The sequence below is a fragment of the Schistocerca serialis genome, chromosome 11 (genome assembly GCF_023864345.2).
Source record: "Schistocerca serialis cubense isolate TAMUIC-IGC-003099 chromosome 11, iqSchSeri2.2, whole genome shotgun sequence".
NCBI classification, from domain to species: Eukaryota; Metazoa; Arthropoda; class Insecta; order Orthoptera; family Acrididae; genus Schistocerca; species Schistocerca serialis.
In genome coordinates, this window is record NC_064648.1 from 33,223,580 (window position 1) to 33,236,423 (window position 12,844).

The following is a 12,844-nucleotide window of genomic DNA, read 5'->3' on the forward strand; positions in this document are numbered from 1 at the left end:
GGTTTGGGAAACCAGTAGTTTTTGCCATAGGTTTTTGTGTTCCTTAACAGAAATCGCGTAATTGCCTAAATTCTTACAGGGGATTAGCAACTTTATTAAGAGATAATCAGAGCACTTAATTCGAAGTTATTTTCTCGCTGTCTTATGATACATGTTCTCAGACGTTGAATGATTTGGTTGACGTTCGCAACCAGCTGGAAATCATCCTGACTATTGCCAAACAAATGGCAGCTGCTGCGAACCGGTGTGCTGGAAGAGCTTCCTGAGAGTGGTGTACCTGTGACACTTGTGCCAGAGATTCCTCGAGTACTGTCCTCTCCCGTGGAGCCCGTCTCCCCTGCAGAAAGTACGGGTCCTGCCACGACTCACCCACCTGACTGCGAGTGGTGTGTCAGTGGCAGACCCGGGCACCGTGTACAGGGTGGAAGGGGACCAGGGAGGACTCGGGGTGTCTTACCGACCCCCCTCACCGACAAGTCTGAGGCACTGTCTCTCACTGAAACTGAAACTGAAACGGGTGCAGTGGGACTCATTTTTCATGTTTTTGGGAAATTGTTGTGTCTGGTGTCAGGAGGAGGCAAACGCAAAAGGGCAGGGGTCTATGAACTGTTAGCGGTTCCAATGTACAGCAAATGGTGGAATCCCTGAGGGAGGTGGCAGCGAGGGTCAGGAAAGAACACCGGGTGCACTCAGTGGGTATGCCTGGGGCCTCATTCAGCATGTTGAGGAGGCTATTCCGGCAGCCGTTGAGGGAACGGGCTGCAACCGACTGCCGTTGGAACAAGTGATGCCTGTCGTCTGTAGTCATTCCAGTGACAGGTTGAGAAGACCAGCCTCGCACGCAGAGTCTCGACGAAGCTCACAGTTTGCAGCATTGTCCCAAGAAGCCATCGTGGCCCTTCGCTTCTGAGTGGAGTGGGAGAACCGGACCAGAAACTCTGAAGGTTCTGTGACAAGCTGGGCTGTGCCTTTCTGGACTTACGGCACAGGTTTGAGAACTGTGGGGTCCCCCTAAGCAGGTCAGGTCTGTGCTACGTATCAGAGGCTGCTACTCAGGTAACTGACTGTCTGTGGGGTGGACATAAGGGTTCTTCAGACTAGGTGACTCTCCATCCAATCCAGATAACAATAGCTGTTGGAAACCCAGAAGTATAAGTGTAAGATCGAAAGAAATGACTCCCGCAGGTGAGAATATTAAAATGCTAATGTTAAACTGCCAAAGCATTCGCATTTAAAGTGCAGAGTTTGAAGCGTTGCTGAAAAGCAATGAAGATCACGCAATACGATGTACAGAAAGCTGCTTGAAACCTGAAATTGATAACAGTGAGAATGTTGGGGACAATTTAAATGTATATCGAAAGGATATGCATATGGGAAATAGAGGGGGTGAATTCAGATTCACTGTGGAAGAAATCAAAGTTGCATGGCAGATTGATTGGCCAAGATTCAGTATCAGGGGTAGGCAAACTTTCGGCACAGGTCAGGAGCATGTAGAGGAACTCTGGCTCAAGTGTAAAAGAATACTTGACCATGCACTGGATAGATATGTACCCAGTAGAGCAGTCCATAATGTGAGGAAACCTTCGGGGTATATAGCCACTATAAAGAAACTTCTAAAGAAACAGAGCTAGAGAAATGATGAACGACACATGTCTGGCTGTCAAAAGAGCAATGAGCGATGCCTTGAGTGACTACCGTAGCAGAATATTGTCAAGTGACATTTCACAGAACCCAAAGAAATTCTGGTCGTATGTAAAGGCTGTTAGTGACATCAAGCTAGTGTCGAGTCCCTAGTGATTGAGACAGGAATTGAAATTGAGGGAAGCAAACCAAAGGCTGAAATGCTTAACTCCATTTCCAAATGCAGCTTTACAAAGTAAAACACAATTGCCCAATTTAAGCCTTGTACCACTGAGAAGATGAATGAAATAGACATTAGTGTTAGTGGTGCTGAGAAACAGATGAAATCGTTAAAACTAAACAAAGCTCCAGGCTGCTGTGGAATCCTTGTCAGGATCCATACTGAATCTGCAGCTCAGTTAGACCCTCTTTTAACTATAATCTATTGTAGGTCCCTTGAATAAAAAACCCTCTCCATTTCTTGCAGAAATGCATGGGTCACACCCATCTACAGGAAGGGTAGTAAAAGTGATGCACCTAAACTACTGTCCAATACCCTTGACATCAACTTGTTGCAGACTCTTAGAGTGTGTTCTGAATCAAACACAATGAGGCACCTCGAACAGAACGACCTCGTCAGTGCCAACCAGCACAGATTTTGAAAATATCGACCATGTGAAACCCAACTTGCACTTTTCTCACATGACATAATGAAAACTTTGGATCGAGGCAGCAAGGTAGTTGCAGTATTTGTTGATTTCTGAAAAGCATTTGATTCAGTATCATATATACATTTGTTGTCACAAGTGCAATGATATGAGGTATCAAGTGAAATTGGTGACTGTATTGAGGACTTTTTGGTAGGAATGACATAGCATGTTATTCTGGATGGAGAGTCATTGTCAGATGTAGAAGTGACTTGAGGTGTGACGGAGGGTAGAAGAGAAACACTACTTGTACGGCACGTCCTTATCTAACTGCAGCCCAGCCTTATGAGTTCGCTTCCACAGTTACGTCCCGTCACGTATTTACAGAACTAGGGTAACCGCCACTGCACTAAACTTCTCTAACACTCTATTTTTAAGTATAATACATGTACATAGTATACTACTCCCCCATCTCAGATGCGGGGTTTGCCCCACTTTAGCTGATATACATGTGTTTTGGGACCCTTGCTCTATATTAATGACCTTGCAGACAGTATTAATAGTAACCTCAGGGTTTTTGCAGATGATGCAGTTATGTATAATAAATCTATCTGAAAGAAGCTACATAAATATTCAGTCATACCTCGGTAAGATTTCGACGTGGTGCAGAGATTGGCAGCTTGCTTTAAATCTTCAGTATTTGTAAAATAGTGCACTTGACAAACTGAGAAAATGTAGTACGGCATGACTGTAGTATCAGAGACTAACTGTTGGAATCGGCTGACTCATACAGATACATGGATATAAGACTGTAGGGATAAGAAATGGAACTATCACTTAGGCCCAGTCGTGGGTGAAGCAGGTGGTGAACTTTGGTTTTTTGTTAGAACACTGGGGAAGTGCAGCCAATGTATGCAGGAGACTGCTTACAAATGACCTGTGCATCTGGTCTAGGATACTGCTCAAGTGTGTGGGACCTGTACAATGTAAGACTGACAGGGGATATTGTAAGTGTACGGAGAAGGGTAGCAGGAATGCCCACAGGCTTGTTTAATCCGAGGGAGAGTGTCACAGATACTAGTGACAGGAAGTGAGCTGGAAGACTCTTCAAGGTTGAGGAACTGTCCAGAGAAAGTCTATTACCAGTAACAAAGTTTCAAGCGCCGACATTAAATGATTGCTCTAAGAATACACTACAGTCCCCTATGTACCGCTCACATAGCAATTGCAAGGATAAGATAAGAATAAGTATTGCACACACAGAGGCACTCGAGCAATCATTCTGCCCGCGCTCCGCATGTGAATGGAACAGGAAGAAACCCTAATATCTGGTACAATGGGATGTACCCTCTGCCATGTACCTCGCAGTGGTTTCTGGGGTATAGATACAGGTGCCCCTGTAGTTAGTTCAGTAAAACAGCTTGGACCAAACCCAGTTCACATCCGAAGCTAAGTACTGAACTTTTCTCTTTCCCACATTGTTCTTGTACCCCTATATTCACAAGGTGAATAATGTAGTGACGTAATTAATTTTGTTGGGGTAGGGAGGTTAAACTCCTCAGTTATATTACATAGCGGCTGTTTGTCTGCTGTTGGTAGCTTAATATTGACTTGATTACAGTGGTATTACTCAGATAAAACAGAAGGGTCATTCAGCAAGCAATGCAACATTTTTTTTCTCGAAACATCCATCACGTTGTTCCACAGCTCCTTGGCTATAAACCCCCCTACTTCAGTGTGGCCTCTGTTCAGCTCTGCTGCCTGGCACCACATCAGTGTGGGAGCCGGCACGCCTCCACACTGCCTCTCCACTGGCCCGTGCCTCGGCCAACTTGGAGTCCCAGAATGCTGCGGCCGTGACGTTGCCAACTCAGAGTACTGTTTTAAACTACCTCTTTGAAGTAAGTAGATGTCGTGTGGTGCCGCTCCACACAGGGCCATTCTGTTCCAGGCTCAAAGTGGTGAAGCCACGTTACATCTCCTGCGGTAACCTTCTACGAGATATCATCACCGTCAGCCTCGTAACAAGCGAGCAGTTTGGTGCAGATGTTTCTTCTTTCCTCTCTGTGTGCTCTTCTGTGAGGCTTTGAAGAATCCAGCGACACAAACCCAGTGGACAAGTGAGTCATCACTGCCAACAGAGACGTCAAGTTGAGCACTGAGTTGCTCGGCTGTTTGTTGTTCATCAATCGCCTCAGACAAGTGGGCCCACACGTTGCAGCACTGCGGGTCTCCCAGCCGTGTGCAGACAGCCAGCTCGTGGGAGACCAGCCAGGTGTCTCACGGAACAGAGGCTGGCTCCTCCTTGCCCTTCCGATGGCAGGCGATTTGCCCAGTGACTTGCGTGCTTCCATTAACTCTCCTGTGTCCGTACATGTTTCATAAATGCCTGTGAATATTTGTGGTGGTGTGGTTTTCTGCCAAAAGAACTTAAAAGTAACTGCTGTTTGCTTGGAATGCACCTCGGTTGCAGATACCATTTTGAAGACTGGGGATAACACTTCCATGGACCGAAAGCTACTGGGAATATATGGTATGACACGGGAGTCAACAAAATGTGGCCAATTAGCTACTTGCAGTCTAATAGGGAAAACCCCGATTAGGACCGTCCACATCTAGGATGGTCTGCTAGAGCGTCCAACTCTTATTATGTCTAAGCCAGCCGAGTTCTAAACTGATTGAAACAATATTTTTTCCTGTCACTCTTTTTACAAGGATATATCCTTAGAAAATCCCATTGTTCATCAGGGAAAACAAAATTTCCGTGTATCATTTGGCATATCTTCTCATAAGAGGGTAAGATGACAACTGCTGGTCCTTTGTGCCAACTGCATTCATTGAAGTGTTGTGTTGTGTGATTGCTTCAGGCTTCTGGATTGGACGGACAAAATTACAGTTTCAGGATCAATGTTTCACTCTGCAGTGGAGGGTCCACCGATACAGAAACTCTGTGCTGGATCAAGACTCAGACTCAGGAATTTTTGCCTTTCACATTAAAGTGCTCTACCAAATCTACCATATCACTACACATTCTACTGCAGAGTGAAAAATTAATTCTGGAAACATCCCTCAGGCTGTGACCTGGCCATGTCGGCGCAATATCCTTTCCTCCAGGACTTCAAGTCTCCGCAAGTTTCACAGGAGAGTAGGAGGCGAGGAATTGTAAGAAGTTAAGGGTGTGGGGACGGACCGTGGGTCGTGTTCGGATAACTCGGATGGCAGGCGGCAGGGCACTTGCTCACAAAAGGCACAGCTCCCGAGTTCGAGTCTCGGTCCGGCACAAAGTTTTAATCTTCCAGCTAGTTTCAAAATTACAATTTCTCTGAACCGAGATTTATGAGGCAAGGAAACTACATTGCATTACTTTTTGAAAGCGTCTCGATTTAACCCGCTTCAGTAACTGCTGCTTGCTGTGTACCTAACAGAAAGAGTGCCTGGTGAGGTGTCCTTTTAATTTAATTCTGAACTGCCACAGATTCCCAATTTTTTGCTGTGTTAGACAGGAGCTTGTTGAAAATCTTCCAACCAGAGACATATCTTCACTCTAGACCCTAAAAATGGAAGCTAATCCTACATGAAAATTACTTTTATCTCTCATCCTGTGACAGTGTGTATCACAATCAGCAGAAGCCAATTTTTATCATCGGCAATAAAAACTGTTAACCCGCTTGCTTATACAGCCGGCTCACAGCCGGTCACAGATTTCGAGTCTGTTACTACACTGCCAACAGCTACTGGTATACCGACTTCTGGGCATTCCTTCTTCTCTGCTAATGGATGGTATGACATGTTACACACAAATGGAAAGCTCAGAAATCGAACTATTTAGTGGTGTACAACACATTTAATTTCTTTTAATATTTTTCAAGTTATAAGCAATCCTTACCAGGGTTTCTCACCAGCTGTTTAGTAGCGAGCAATGCCGTACAGTAATAAGTTCTTTTTTTCAGTTGAGGAAACCTAAAATCTGTTGAATAAAAGTGGCAGTGATGCTAATCCGAGTGACATTTCTCACAGCTCCAATAACGGAGGCAGTGAGAGACACAAAACTGAAAGGACAGTGATGTTGCAGCAACAGTTGCGAGTGTTGCTGAAATAATAGAAGGTAGAAAAATGAAAGTGAGAAATAAATAAGGATAACCGTCCAACATTTCATTTTCTGCTTCTAGTGGCATCAATTCGAGAGTTCAAAGATAACTGCCTCAACAACAAACCCCCTTAGATATGTACAGAAAAATAGATCATGTGTCTTTCGAGGAGGATGTAGCGGTAGAAACAGATATGCAACAGACTGTTATAAACAAGGTCCTACTTTGAACTCAAACAGTGCTTGGTTTTCTACTACATCTGATGAAATTCAAACATATTTTGCTGTATGTTTTCTTATGACAGAAGTAAAGGAGCCAACACTTCAGTCAGCTGGTACACAAAAAAATCAATTCATACTCCTTTCTTTTCTGATGTCATGATTTATAGAAGAATCTTACATATTTCTAGTTCTTCATTTTGCAGATAATGAAAATGCGAACCGTGCAAATCATCTGGACAAGTTGCACAGTCTTATTGACCATCTCAAACAAAATTTCCAAAGTGTTTATTATCCTGAAGAAGCTATTATAAATGATGAAAGCCTCATGAAATTCAGAGGTAGACTCTGCTACATCCAATTCAATGCCCCAAAAAAGACACATTTTCGAATAGAGTTCTTCAAAATTGTTGAGTCAAATAGTGGTTAGCATTCCACAATTGATGTTTATACGTGAAAAAAACCTGAGTCAAGCAACAAAGATATCTCAACTGGTCAAGCTGTTGCATTATGGACCTCGTTCAACTGTATTTGGACAATGGTCAGACAGTACACGTTGACAACTGGTACATTTTCCTGTCTTTATTTGTGAGTTTCACTGAAAGAGGCACAAAGACCATAGGAACAGATAGATCCACAATGCAAAATATGCCAGACCAGTTCCAAAAATATAAACTAAAAAAAGGAGAGACTTGTATTATATTCACACAAGCTCATAGCTCTGAAGCAGATGAATAAAAAAGAAGGGAATATTCTGTCTACTATCTATGTAGATGTCAGTGTGACAGAAACAGGAGAACCTGATGGGAAAACCAAAACTCCAGTCGAGAAGACCCGAGAAATTATGTAATACAGTAGTCCAATGAATGCAGTTGACACACAGGACTGGCAGTTGTCATCTTTCCTTCGTATGAGAAAATATGCCGGAAGATACAAGGAAATTTTCTTTTACCTGATGAAAAAGTTGGATTTTCAGTTAATATATCCTAGTAAACAAAGTGACAGGGAAAAGAAAGATTGTTTCAATTAGTTCAGTTAGCTGGCTGGCACATAACAGAGCTGGACTCTATAGCAGACTACCTTAGATGTGGATGGCCCAACATGGAGATTCCCCTATAAGACTGCAAGTATCAAATTGGGCTCATTTGGTTTAGTTTATCCCCTCCCAATCCCATCAAGAAAACACCCTCCAAAAATTGTGTAGTGTCTAAAGCAAGGAAGAAGATAAGTGACATGGTATGTGTGTAAGAAATATCTAATGCTTCTGGGCATACCACATCAACAAAAACTTCTAAATCAGTATTATCTTCACTCCTCATCGCTTCAGTAAATAGTAAGGTAAGATTTATAAAGAATTCCTATCAAAAAATTGTATAATATTAGGAAAAGAGTGTAACAAAGATCCCCTCAAGTCCGAGGTCACAAAAGGCGAATGATGTTTATGGCATTGGATGGCGCACGTATTGTCTACTGTGCAACCACAATATTGGCTGTCATTGGCAACAGGGGGGGCAGGACCAGAGGTATCAATTATACACCACAGCTCGAGGCTACGGAGCGTAGTCGAACTGCTTAGTCGACGAGTAACTCACAACAGTGCAACAGTGCTAGGGGTGTTGATACAAAGCAGAGCAATGGCAACGATAAACGAAGGAAACATTGCATTGTATAAAAAAAAAAAACAACAACAACAGATGCTGAAGTTGACAGTTCATCAGAAAGGAACCCAATGAACTTCGTAGAGTGAGAAAGAAGATGTCGGTGACATATTATCATTTCTGCAAGTCAGTGGAGTGTGTGGTGTCCCATATGCTCTACTATGTGGGCCATGTATGTGAGGCGTTGAGTGATGACGATACGTGCTCAGTGAGTGAAAGTAATGTGGAAACAGGCGTCTGGCCGTGTAGTTCATCAATCTTGCCAGGCGGGGAGCCACACAGCCTGCATCCGGTGAGACATAGTGAAGGACAATTGTTGTCCGAGGAGCGGGTACTAAACATGATCATGACACAGGAAACAGTCCGAAGCACAGTAAGAAACAATTAGGAACAGTTTTCGAATGAGACTGCAGCAATATGACCGTGTAGTGTGTAAAAAAAAAAAACTACGGATATTCGAAGGAGGACAAGGTGCACTTGCTGCGAAAACTGGCATTTGCGCATTTCGGGAATGTTCGATATAGGTTACCGGATGTGCGCGACAATGACCTGCTACGTTACGCGTGCCATACTTAGTGTGACATACAGCTTACAGCCACTCTGAAGGAAGCAGCGCATGGCTGCAAACAGTTATACAGAACTGCGATACGTAAGATAACCAAATTTCGAGCAAAACGTCAACTTGACAGCGCACACCACCAGTGGAATCGGCTCAAAAATTGGTAGATGAGGTAAGTTTATCTCTTCATTCAGTAAGGAAATTGTTTCCAACTGTGACCAGTCGGGATTTGAAGAGGATATGCATATTAAAGGAACCTAGGGTTACCAAGAGACTTGTATCAAGATCTGCCGACTCCAGTGCCACAATGCATTCGGATGCAATGATGTGGTCTGTTAATCTGGACGGTAAATTGCCTGGGAAGCCATTTGTTGTGCTGTGAGACGTCAGAGGTGCTCTGCTCCCTACGATTCTCTCTGCTATGCGTGATCTTGCAAGGGCAGCGGGGAGTTTTTACACCACAGCAGTGAGAGAGTGGGAAAACGAGTGGAAGAGAACAACTAGTGTGGTGTGAGCACAGCTCCTGGGCAAGGCATGGTCAAAGTACCTTGCTCTGCCCGATTCCTGCTCTACGTATAAAAATCGTACACCCTTATAGCAAACTATCGCCATGAAAAGTGTGTGACATCGCAGTTCACACGATCTAGACCCACTGGAGGAATGTTTGTTGTTTTCCGTGCCTATTACACGTATTATCGCACTATCTGCAGCTATGCCTTAAAAGATGGCGAGTTCCATGATAAAATCTACAACAGACTGTTTTGCATTTGGTTGCATGAAACCTCATTCCATCAGTTGTCATCACCCTGTTACACTAATATCACTTTATATACATTTCTTAAGAGTAGATTTGTAGCTGAACGTCCTGCAAGGTTCGGAACTTCCCTGGAGGTCGCCTTCAATCTTGATGTTGTGAACATTTGTGATCAACGTGGTGCGCCATTTTCCATTCGGTGTTCATGTTGTGAGTTGACGGTTTGTTCAGAACATAAATCAGATGTTGACGATGTCCATTTTGTGAAGTGCGATTCGTACATCCCATAGAAGTTTGATTCCTCCACCTCCTGGACACTTGTGTTCTGTCAACCTGCTCATGCACATGGTAAATCATTAGCAGCTAATATTTTTCCTGTCGTAATTGTTAACACAACACTTTCAAATGAACCTTTATGAAGAATGAACCTGTGAGTTCGCATTCAAGGGGTTACTTGTAATATAAGATATGCTGATTTTTCTAAATGTAAATGCTAAAAATAGCTCGGCTGTGGGGATAATATTAGTAAGTGAACGGTTTAAGAAGTAATTTTATTGGCAAGTGGCTGTAGAGTTCCAAGACTGTCACAAACTTTTCAACAACATCTCCTCACTTCTGCTGAACAACCACTTGATTTAGGAATGGAACACAGCCCTAGAAGATAATTTCATATGACAAAAAAGAGCCAAAAAATGCAGAATAACACAACACTCTTACCTTTAGGTCAACACAACCAGAGATTCGTCTAAGGGCATAAAATGCTGAACTGCGCTTGAGCACCAGTTTTTCCATGTGTTGACTCCATTTCAACCTGTTATCCAGCTGGACACCCAGGGAACTTGCAGCAGGGAGCTTCAAAAAATGGTTCAAATGGCTCTGAGGACTATGCGACTTAACTTCTGAGGTCATCAGTCGCGTAGAACTTAGAACTAATTAATCCTAACTACCCTAAGGACATCACACACATCCATGCCCGAGGCAGGATTCGAACCTGCGACCGTAGCGGTCGCTCGGCTCCAGACTGTAGTGCCTAGAACCGCACGGCCACTCCGGCCAGCGCAGGGAGCTTCATTTGGTGCATGACACGAATGCCTACCTGTGGCGCTAAAAGGACATTACTGCTTCTTTGATACTGGACGATGCACTGAGACGACTAAACTCACGGGACGCCTGCTAACAGTGTGTCAGACCTCCTCCTGGCTGGCGGGTGCGGCAGCTCGACGTGGCGTGGACTCGGCAAGTTGTCGGAAGTCCACTGCAGGAACACTGAACCGTGCTGGATGGCAATAGAATTCCATAACAGCGAAAGCGTTGCAGGTGTACAGTGTTTTAGCCGAACTGCCCTCTCGATTATGTCCCATAGATGTTTGACAGGCTTCATACTGGGTGACCTGGGAGGCCAGATCATTCACTCAAATTGTTCATAATGTGCTCCAAACCAAATGCAAACGACTGTGGCTCGGTGACACGACACATTGTCATCCACAGAAATTCTGTCATTGTTCGGGAACAAGAGGTCCACGAATGGCTGCAAATTGTCTCCAAGCGGCCGAATGTAACCATTTCCAGTCAATGATTGGTTCAGTTGGACCAGACGACCGAGTCCATTCCACATAGACATAGCCCACACCATTATGCCGCTTCCACCAGCTCTCAAAGTGCATTGTTGACAACTTGGGTCCGTGGCTTTGTGGGGTGTGTTCTACACTTGAACCCTGCCATCAGCTCGTATCAACCGAAACTGGGACTCATCTGACCAGGCCGTGGTCGTCCAGCCGTCCAGAGTCCAACCGACACAGGCACGAGCCCCAGGGAGGCACTGCAGGCGACGCCGTTCTGTCAGCAAAGCCAGTCGTGTCGGTCACCTGCTGCCGTAGCCCATTGACACGAAATTCCGCCACACTGCTGTAACGGATATATTCTTCGTGTGTCCCACATTGATTCCTGCAGTTACTTCAAACAGCGTTGCTTGTCTGTTAGCACTGGCGACTCTACACAAACACAGTTGCTCTCGGTCATTAAGTGAAGGCTGTTGACTATTTCATTGTCTGTGGTGAAACGTATTGCCTGAAATCTGGTATTCTCAGCACTCTTGACACTATAGATCTAGAAATATTGAATTCCCTAACGATTTCCGAAATGAAATGTCTCCACAATCAAAGCCTGTTAATTCCCTCATGTGGGCACAATCGTGCCAGAATCACTTTAGTACAAATGACAGCTCATCCGCTTCATACCATGTGTGTTTGAGTGTGTATGTATGTGTGTGTGTGTGTGTGTGTGTGGGGGGGGGGGGGGGGGGGGTATTAGCATCATCTGTGTGTGTCGTGTCACTATCACACAACTTTTGACACGTCAGTTCATGAACCTTTGTGATGTTAAGGCTTAGACTGTTATCTGACGACCTATTCAGTGTACTGATCCGTGACTGGCAGTACCCAAGATCGACTGACAACGACAAGGGATCGTACTGTACCAACGTCTCTGTGCCGTTACTGCAGAGTATCCTTAGGCCACCAGTCGACCACCACACCTTTAATTAGGTACAGTTTCTTATTTTTAAGTAGATGTTAAGACTGCAGAACGCTTTCTAATTGCAAAAGATTCCAGTTGGAGACGAGCCCCTGATGACGACAAGAATCTAGCCAGCGCCGCAATCACACTGGCAATGAATTAATCGGACACGAAATCAGCCTCAGTACAGTTGATATTGCAGCCACCTCAACCGCTGACCATGCAAACAGCCTGTCTGCCAAATAATGGGAACTACAAATAATCAGTTAACAATATTCACACACCAATGATTACTGAAGTTAAGCAGTAGTGAATAAATGGGCGTATTTAATGAACCACTCTCGTTGTCTGCGATACTGATCTCGTCAGAGCAACAAATTACTTTAATTTCAGTACCTGATTATCTTGCGTGATGAAAAATGCGACATGCAACTAGCAATTGTTATCTTTCGCAACGAGCTTTTCACAACGCAGTACGTACTCTCTGACATAAACTCGGAACTATTTTATTACCTTTACTAAAATACCAATCTGTCTACCGTCTTGAAATGATTATTCTGTTTATGGACACTTCCATCACTTCTGTTAGGAATTAAAACATTTTTAATTCACCCTTAAATATTTTTCCAACTCGACGCAGCGATAATATGTAAGTGATGAGACTTCGCATGCGTCACAGAATAACGAATCTTTGTTAGTAGCAAAATCTTTGGCCTTTCCGTGAATAATTCAATTACTTCAATTAAACTTATTCGTCATTTAGAAAACTTTTTCCCTTAATTGAAA